Here is an 8,964-nt window from a genome sequence, read left to right on the forward strand (position 1 = left end):
GTTAAATAAAACTTGATTGTGACAGTACACAAAAGCTTCACCATATGGATAATTTGTATTATGTAATATACAGTATAATAGTATATTTTGTTGTTGTTTTTTTCTCTTAACAACCATACACAATCATGTTGTTTCTTTTTAGCCTTATGTTATAGTGATTTTAATAGTTTTAGATCTCAGGATTCCTCTATTGTTGTTTTTGTCTCTGTACTGTTCTTTTTTTGTCAAGGATGAAGTTACCTGCCGAGGGGCCAGAGATAGAAATTAGCTCTGGTAATAATCTCATATTACACTGCGTTTAGTAATGTGCAAATAAGTGCCAAATGTTGTTTCATGGAAACAATACAGCAGAGCAAGACCATTTATATATATGAAACAGATGCCAGCACTGGTGTGATAGCACATGTTTCAATGAATTTCAATGTGTATTTCTCTTTTTATTTGGTCATGTGTAATTGTTTGGGTCTTTCATACTTTTATTGATACTATCACTCGTTGATACACTTATGTCTATTACCTATTTCATTTTTTACAGTCCGTATCATTGCCTGTGTCGAGTTATCACCCTTTTCCTAATAATGAATTGATCAAATTCATAATAATGAAAAAATGCTTTTTTTCCTCTATGTTGCATTTCAGTTTTTAAAAGATGGACCAAGACCAAAATTCTCACTCCACTGCACTAGTGTAATGTAGTAGTTCAGCATTTTCTTGAGCGAGGTAAAACAACAAGCTGCAGAATCCCCATTTAGTAACCCAAAATGTGATGCTACTACCTTAAATTTCCCAGATAGCAGGCTTTTTGGTGCGCTAGTCAATGATTAAGTCGCACTAGTCAACAACTGTATCATTCCAGTTTTTTGCCATTAAAACCTAAAGATGTGAACTAGTTGACGCAGATTATGACCACTAGTTTAGTAGTCATCCTTAGATGTGTGCACTAGTCGACCAATGCAACTTAGAAATAGTTGACATTTTGGTGTTCAAATGCTAAGGTGTGGTCACACTTTACCCACACTCCTCCCATGATGCAGAAACCATGTAAGGGCAAGACATAGTCACCGGCTTCACTTTATTGGTCTTTGTATGGCTTCAGATGTCAGTGGAAATCTCCGTTTATAGTTTTCAGCTCCAATGCTTTAACAATTGCCGTACTTATCGTTTTTACCACTGTATTATTTCATATTACAGAAATGAAATAACATCAGACATACAACATCTCTGCATTTCTGCATGGACTTTCTCTGCATCTCTGCCAGAAGAAAAACACCTTGTGCTTATTGTTGTCAAGTCAAAAGGTTCAGTTTTATGGCCGTTTAGGCCTAAGTCAAATCTAAAGACGTTTGTTTTTCATCAAGTCGAGCCTAATGTCATTAAATTTGAGACTCTCCGGTCCAAAACATGGGGCTTGAGTCTGCACTTCTGACTTTTAATCATTTCACATTGATCACTCAATGTGCCATCTTGGTGGTACCGTCACTTCCTGTAAAGCGTATTGTGTCACTTACTGTTTTCACGGTGTGAACTACGGTCTCACTTTTATCTTTAATTTCTTTGCTGTAACATCTGTTTCTAAAACATAAGCACTTTTAAAACATTCTCTGTAGCTGCACATCGCGCTTGGGAACTCCTCGTGTTTTACACGGTTTGCTTTTTTGGCGTGCTAAAAGGGCGCTAGCCTAGCTTTAGCTCCACAATGGCCTTCCCCCTTAGCATAGCTCTCAACTCTCACGCATTGACCGTGTGACACACGCATTTCACTAACTCCACACGCTCACACGCAACACAAGACATTTCACACGCAAACATGGAATTTCTCACGCATAAAAATCACAAAGCCCATCTGGGCTGCGGACGACAAAACTCCGCCTTCTGCTGAGCTGGTTCGGCTTCTTTCACAGCTTGTGGCTATCAGTAATTCCTGCTGCAGTTCGTGTTAACAGAGCAGCAGGAAGAGCGATCAGAGTTATGAATAATTTTAGTCTTAACAGTGGTGAAAGCGAGCCGGTAAGGTCCTGTACCGCGTATGCAGGAGGGGAGGGGGCGGGCGGAGCTGCTGCGAGATGACCGGTTCATTCAGAACCAGTCATGGCTGCACGCTGATCATAAAAACAGTTCTGCTTACCAGATGCAGTTTAAAACGCCACTTGGTCAGTTTATAAGTTTCGTTTTTATTAATTCTGCATTTTGTAACTACATGCACCGTATTTCTGTGCCTCCGCGCTTGCTCCTCTCCCTCCCCTCCTTTCCCTCGGAGCAGGTGCTTTCTGGGCGCCCAGAGCGCACTGACGAGAGCAATAGAGATTTGTCTGGTCAGCGCGGCGACTGACTGAGAAACCTGTCGCTGTGAAAGGTGATGAGAATGTTATAAACTGTAACAGTCTAGAAATGCATTGAGCTGAAAGGAGGGAGACATCAGCAGCTGGATCGTGCGTAAAGACGCAGCGGGAACCTCTGTGTGCTTCAGTGTTGCTGCTGAGGGGATCATAAAGGCTTGATGAAACTCAGCCTGATTCACCAATCAGCTTATAGATTTACAATGATAAACAACCCATAGATGAATGTGTAACAGTATAATAATTCGGTCAATAATTAAAATCTACTTAATTTTATTCAGTATTATTTGAACAATTGTGTATTATTTATGTTTTAATCCATTAACTGAACAATAAAGTATTAATATGTCTCTTTCTCTTTTTAACACAAGTAATACATGTCTACTTCATTGTCTGGTGGGATAAAAATGAGATGGAGTTGACTCCACCGGCTCTTCCAGGGTCCGGTTAGCCCCGCCCCCAAACAAGCCCCGCCCCCAAATTAGCATAATCTCACTCCTAATTTTTGATAAAAGTTGAGAGGTCTGCCCCTTACTCTCTCCTCCATTTATCTCCCGCTCTCTGTGTCAGATGTTTATTTATTCCCCTGCCTCCTTTAGTGATATTGGTACATGTAATAAATGTAGCGTTTTTGTAGCCTTGGAGGTGAGGGTGTCAGAATTGGAGACCCGGCTCCGTGCTATGGAAAGACCAGCTGATAGCCGCCCCTCTGCTAGCACGGAGCCACATAGAGTTACTTTATGTAGTGGTCCTCCAGAAGCACCCGAGCAGCCAGGTAACCAGGCTGGCTGGGTGATGGTTCGTAGGAAGCATAGCTCTAGATTTCAGCCCCCAGTTCACCACCAACCCGTCTGCGTTTCTAACAAATTTTTCCCCACTCAGCGACACACCCGCTGAGAAGCCAACCCTGATTAATGGCAGCTCAATAGTAAGAAACGTGGCACTAGAGACACCAGGGATCATAGTTAAATGCCTGCCAGGGGCCAGAACGGGTGACATAGAATCGTACCTGAAACTGCTGGCTAAGGATAAGCGTAAATACAGTAAGATTGTTATTCACGCTGGCGGTAATGACACCCGGTCAGTTTGCTAAAACAATGTCGGACTCCATAATTTTCTCTGGTCCCCTGCCTGATCTGACCAGTGATGACATGTTTAGCTGCATGTCATCATTCAACCGCTTGTTGTCTAGGTGGTGTCCAGAAAACGACGTGGGCTACATTGATAACTGGAGAACTTTCTGGGGAAAACCTGGTCTGATCCGGAGAGACGGCATCCATCCCACTTTGGATGGTGCTGCTCTTCTTTCTAGGAATCTGGCCGGATTTATTAGTCCTCCTAAATGCTGACAACCCAGGGTTCAGACCAGGAAGCAGAGCTGTAGTTTAACACACCTCTCTGCAGCTTCTGTACTGTTACCCACCCATTACCTTATTGAGACAGTGTCTTTTTCACGGCCAAAGCTTAACAGATCAAAAACTGATGTAAAAGGAACAAATCATAAAAATCTAATAAAAATCAATACGGCTCACCTTGAACCAAAAAATAAAACAATTAAATGTGATCTATTAAATATAAGCGCTCTCTCTCCAAAGACTTTGTTAGATAATAAATTGATTTCTGATAAACAGATTGATTTATTTTGTCTCACAGAAACCTGGTTACAAGAGGACTACGTTAGTATACATGAGTCAACTCCATCCAATTATTCAAATTTCCACATTCCCAGATCTGTGGGAAGAGGAGGAGGAGTGGCAACCATCTTTCAGTCTGATTAATTAATTAGTCCCAGGCCAATTAATAACTACAGTTCTTTTGAACATTTAACCCTCAGTTTCCCTCAATCAAACTGCAAAGCAATAAAACCTCTTCTGTTTGTTGTTTTGTATCGTCCACCGGGCCCTTACTCTCAGTTTTTGGATGAGTTGTCAGACTTCTTATCTGATTTGGTGATAAACACTGACAAGGTTATTATAGTGGGGGATTTCAACATCCATGTTGACACTGACATCCTCAGTATTGCAGAAATACCCTGCAGATAGCAGCGATGCTGTTTCTTCCCATTCACAAATAGATGTCTTTGTTAACGGTGTGACTTCGTCATTGCGTTCTGCATTAGACAATGTAGCTCCCTTGAAAAAGAAGGTGATTATTCAATGGAAGCTGGCTCCCTGATTTAATTCAGAGCTGCGTTCCTTGAAGCACAATGTTAGGAAATTGGAGAGAAAATGGCGCTCTACACACCAAGAGGAATCCTACCTAATCTGGAGGGACAGTCTATTGTTGTATAAAAAGACCCTTCCCAGAGTTAGAGCAGCATATTTTTATCATTAATTGAGGAGAACAAAAATAATCCTAGATTTCTCTTTAGTACAGTTGCCAACCTTACACAGAGTCATAGCTCCGTTGATCCATCCATTCCCTTAGCTCTTAGCAGTAATGATTTTATGGGATTTTTCATAAATAAAATTGATTCCATTAAAAATAAAATAATTGGCATCCTCCCAAACATGATTACCTCGTCCTCAGTAAGTGAGGCAGCGTTGGAGGAATCTTTAGAACCTGCGCAGTGTCTGAACTGTTTAGACGCAGTAGAGCTTTCTGAGCTATCTAAAATTTTAGCTTCATCTAAACCTTCTACCTGTATGTTAGACCCAATCCCAACCAAGTTGTTTAAGGACATATTCCCTTTGATTAGTGGCACTATTTTAGACATGATTAATCTATCCTTGGTAAATGGATATGTACCACAGGCTTTGAAAGTAGATATATAGTTCCGATCGGCAACATTATCAGACGGCATGGGATTAATTTCTACTGTTATGCTGATGACACTCAGCTGTATTTATCCATAAATTCTGATGAATCCAATCAGTTACTTCGACTGCAGTCATGTCTTGATGACATCAAAAGCTGGATGACTTTAAATTTCCCGCACTTAAATTCTGACAAGACCGAAGTTATAATCTTTGGACCAGAGTCCTCAAAAAATAAACTTCTTAATCAATCACTTAATCTGGATGGCATTAACTTGGCCTCTGGTAATAAAGTTAAAAATCTTGGTGTTATTTTTGACCAAGACACGTCATTTAAATCCCATATTAAACAGGTTTCCAGAGTTTCCTTTTTTCACCTCAGGAATATTGCCAAAATTAGAAACATTCTGTCCAGGAGTGATGCTGAAAAACTAGTCCATGCATTTGTTACTTCAAGGCTGGACTATTGTAATTCTTTACTATCAGGAAGTCCACAAAATGCAGTTTAAAGTCTTCAGCTGATCCAAAATGTTGCAGCAAGAGTTCTGATGAAAATCAACAAGCGGGATCATATTTCTCCAATTTTAGCTTCCCTTCATTGGCTTTCTGTTAAATCAAGAATAGAATTTAAAATTCTTTTTCTAACGTATAAAGCCTTTAATAATCAAGCTCCACCAAATATCAGAGCTCTGATTACCCCGTATATTCCTAACAGAGCACTTCGCTCTCAGACTGCAGGTCTGCTGGTGGTTCCTAGTCTCTAAAAGTAGAATGGGAGGCAGATCCTTTAGCTATCAGGCTCCTCTCCTGTGGAACCAACTCCCAGTGTTGGTCCGTGAGGCAGACACACTGTCTACTTACATCATTGCACATGCCTCTTCTTTTTCCATTTATCTTTTCTGATTAGAAATGAGTGTTGTGGTACTCGGTCATGGGGCCGGGATAGAGCAAAATTTCACTTCTGTGATGAAAAGGTTTGGGTGTTTGTTTGTGTGATCTCTTAGGAACTGGTGAGGTTCCAGTCATCCGGTTTCTTTTCAGCTGCACCTTCGTATTAAGAAGAGCACCTCAGAATCAGCTTTTTTTTTCTCCATGAGTTATTTGTTTTTTCGTTTGTTAATTTTTTTATTGTTTTGTTTTTTTTAGTTAGTGCACGCGTCTGTTGTACAGAGTAACGCTGCGGGAAGAAGGCTTTTTTTCTCTATTGCATGATATGACAGCCAACCTCATCTCTGCTCAGTGGTACTGTGGTTTGTTTTTCCTTCCTGAATACAGCTACACCACTGTCTCACAAGCTTTTTAGTTGTAACCCATTACCACCAGATTTTTCACTTCCATTTTAAAAATGACATTTTATTCGATAAACACCACACTCGCCCATTTCCTAAGCCAGCACCTCAGTCTTCAGCTAACTTCTGGTGCACTGCATGGAAACTATGCATACACTCGAGAATTTCCACGATGCCGTGACAGGTGATGGTGGCAATGTATTCTTTGTTGCACAGGTTGTTGATTTTTCATGTTTATTATTAAAGCAAATCTGAAATGCCTTTTTTTCTACTCAAACTTCGGGTTAAATATACAACCTCCTAACCAACGCGTAGCGTTAAGTGGGTGAAAAACATAAGTTTCAACCTTCAGAAAAATCACAGAAAGGGAACTAATTATCCATAAAATGACAAATTTACTCTTAATATTATTGGGAACTGAAAATAAATTGGCATTTATGCTGCAAAGGGTTGAGGTTTCTCATCTTACACGACGTATAATTTGTGCTTGTTTAAGGGATTGAGGTAGTTCTTTCCTAAAAAAATATTTTCACTCAGTGGGTTTGTTGCTTTTACTTCTTCTTCAAGCTTGTTTCACTTCTGTTCTCCATTAGCAAGATTACTAATAGTAACCAGTTGGTGTGGTCATTTTCTAAAAGTGTATCTTGCTCCATTTTCATGACTGCAGGAAAGAGTGCATAAAAAGTAGTGCTGCGTGGAAAACCTGAGTAAATACAAACTACATTTTTCTGTTATTGGGTGATTTTTATTTATGAAGAAACAAAAACAGCTTTCCAAACCAACATGGTCCTGCGTGTAAAGGTAATCGCTCCCTCTGAGTTGCTGGTTGAGCCATCTTTAGGAGCGACAACTGCCATCAAAGGTTTAAGGTCACTTAGATTTTAATCTTTTGCGTCATCGTGGATTCATTTCGGCCCACTCATCCTGGCAGACTTGTTTTATTTTAGCCACATTTGAGGGTTTTCGAGCCGGGATGACCTTAAAAACCTGGTCACGGTCATGCCACACCTTCAAAAGGATTTAAGTCCTGACTTTTATGAGGCCTTAACTTTTGTGAGTCTTTAAAATATGATGTTGCTGCTGTGCTTTGTCTCATTGTCCAGCTTCATAATCCTGGTTTGCTTGATTTTAAGGTTACAACCCGGTGGCCGAACATTCTCCTTTAAGACTTTCTGCAAGAGAGTAGAGATCGTGACTGAATTATTTAAAGCAAATGCCTCTAGATCCTGAACCAGCAACACGCCCAGGACCATCACACTCTCACCACCATGTTTGATTATAAGACGTTTGTTGCAGGATAGATGCGTGTTCCTCATCTGCTCTTTATTTTTCTTGTGAGAATAGGGCATGACATTTTAGCCTACTTCGTGTTGTCAGGCAGGCTTTATTAAATGATATCCTGATTGTAGATCTGGGATTATCAGGCCTGTGTATTGCTTCAGATATAAAACCAAAAAAAAGGGGTTTAATCACAGCTAAGTTACAATTTAACGTGTGTGAGAACTTTGTTTTACAATGGGCCATATTGCTTTCCCTTAAATCTTTCCAGTTGGCATAAAATACCAAGATATGATGAAATTGTTAAATCACATGACCGGTTAAGAAAAAGGCAGAAACTAAACCTTTGCAGATTGTATTTACCGTTGATAGATTTCCTGCATATTGGCCAATTCTGTGTAGATTTAAAAACTAGGTAAGAAAAGTAGCACTTGTAGATTCAGATTAAAGCAGCGAAAGATCAAATCTGATTTAGCTCATGTGATGCAGATGCTATCGTCTTCAGAAAATACATCAATCACCACAACACACCATGAGATGCAGCTTGTGATAAAAGGCACGTTTGTATTACTGTAAGCCCACTGTATCTTCGCTTGAACCCAACACTGTTAATCAGCCATGCTCTTGAATCTATTCAACTGAGCGCTGCACAAGTAAGCCAACAATCTGAAGATTATTGCTGCACATAAGACGGGGCCTACTTTCGGTCTGCAGCAAAGACGAGAAAGGCTGAGGTTGCAGAAGTTTGACATCCCCCTACAATCTTCAGACGTTTCTTCCTCTGACCTTTTTTTTCTTCATCTTTCCACACAGATGTGAACTGACAGAAAACAGAGAAAACTAGCTTTTAAAGTGCAATAAATATCAATATCGGGATTAAGCGGTTTGGAAAATGGATGGATGGGATAAATATCAATATCTTTATTAAATATCAAAGTAAATCGGTTGCACTTTGCTATGTGTGTTATTTTAAAACCTCTTTCAGTATTTTGGGTCGATCAATTTTAAACTCGTTCCAAAATATTTGATGACGTCATCGACCACTGTTATTTTATTTTCAAGAATAGACGTTTCTCCAGAAAGTTCACCATGTCATCGCTGGTCTGCCTCTTGTCACAGGAAGCCAAGCGTTCCTTTTCAGGTGCCCATGCTGCGGGAACGCTGTGAAATGCGTTTAGCACCTTCTGCACCAAAACCCACAGGGGGGTTTCACATACCCCCCCTGCTATCACCGTGTATCCTGTTTTTATTTCATGGCATACAGCTAGTCCGCGCATGCACGCCTGTCTCACTGAGATGCCGAGA

The sequence above is a fragment of the Fundulus heteroclitus genome, chromosome 9, assembly GCF_011125445.2.
Source record: "Fundulus heteroclitus isolate FHET01 chromosome 9, MU-UCD_Fhet_4.1, whole genome shotgun sequence".
In the NCBI taxonomy this organism is placed as follows: Eukaryota; Metazoa; Chordata; class Actinopteri; order Cyprinodontiformes; family Fundulidae; genus Fundulus; species Fundulus heteroclitus.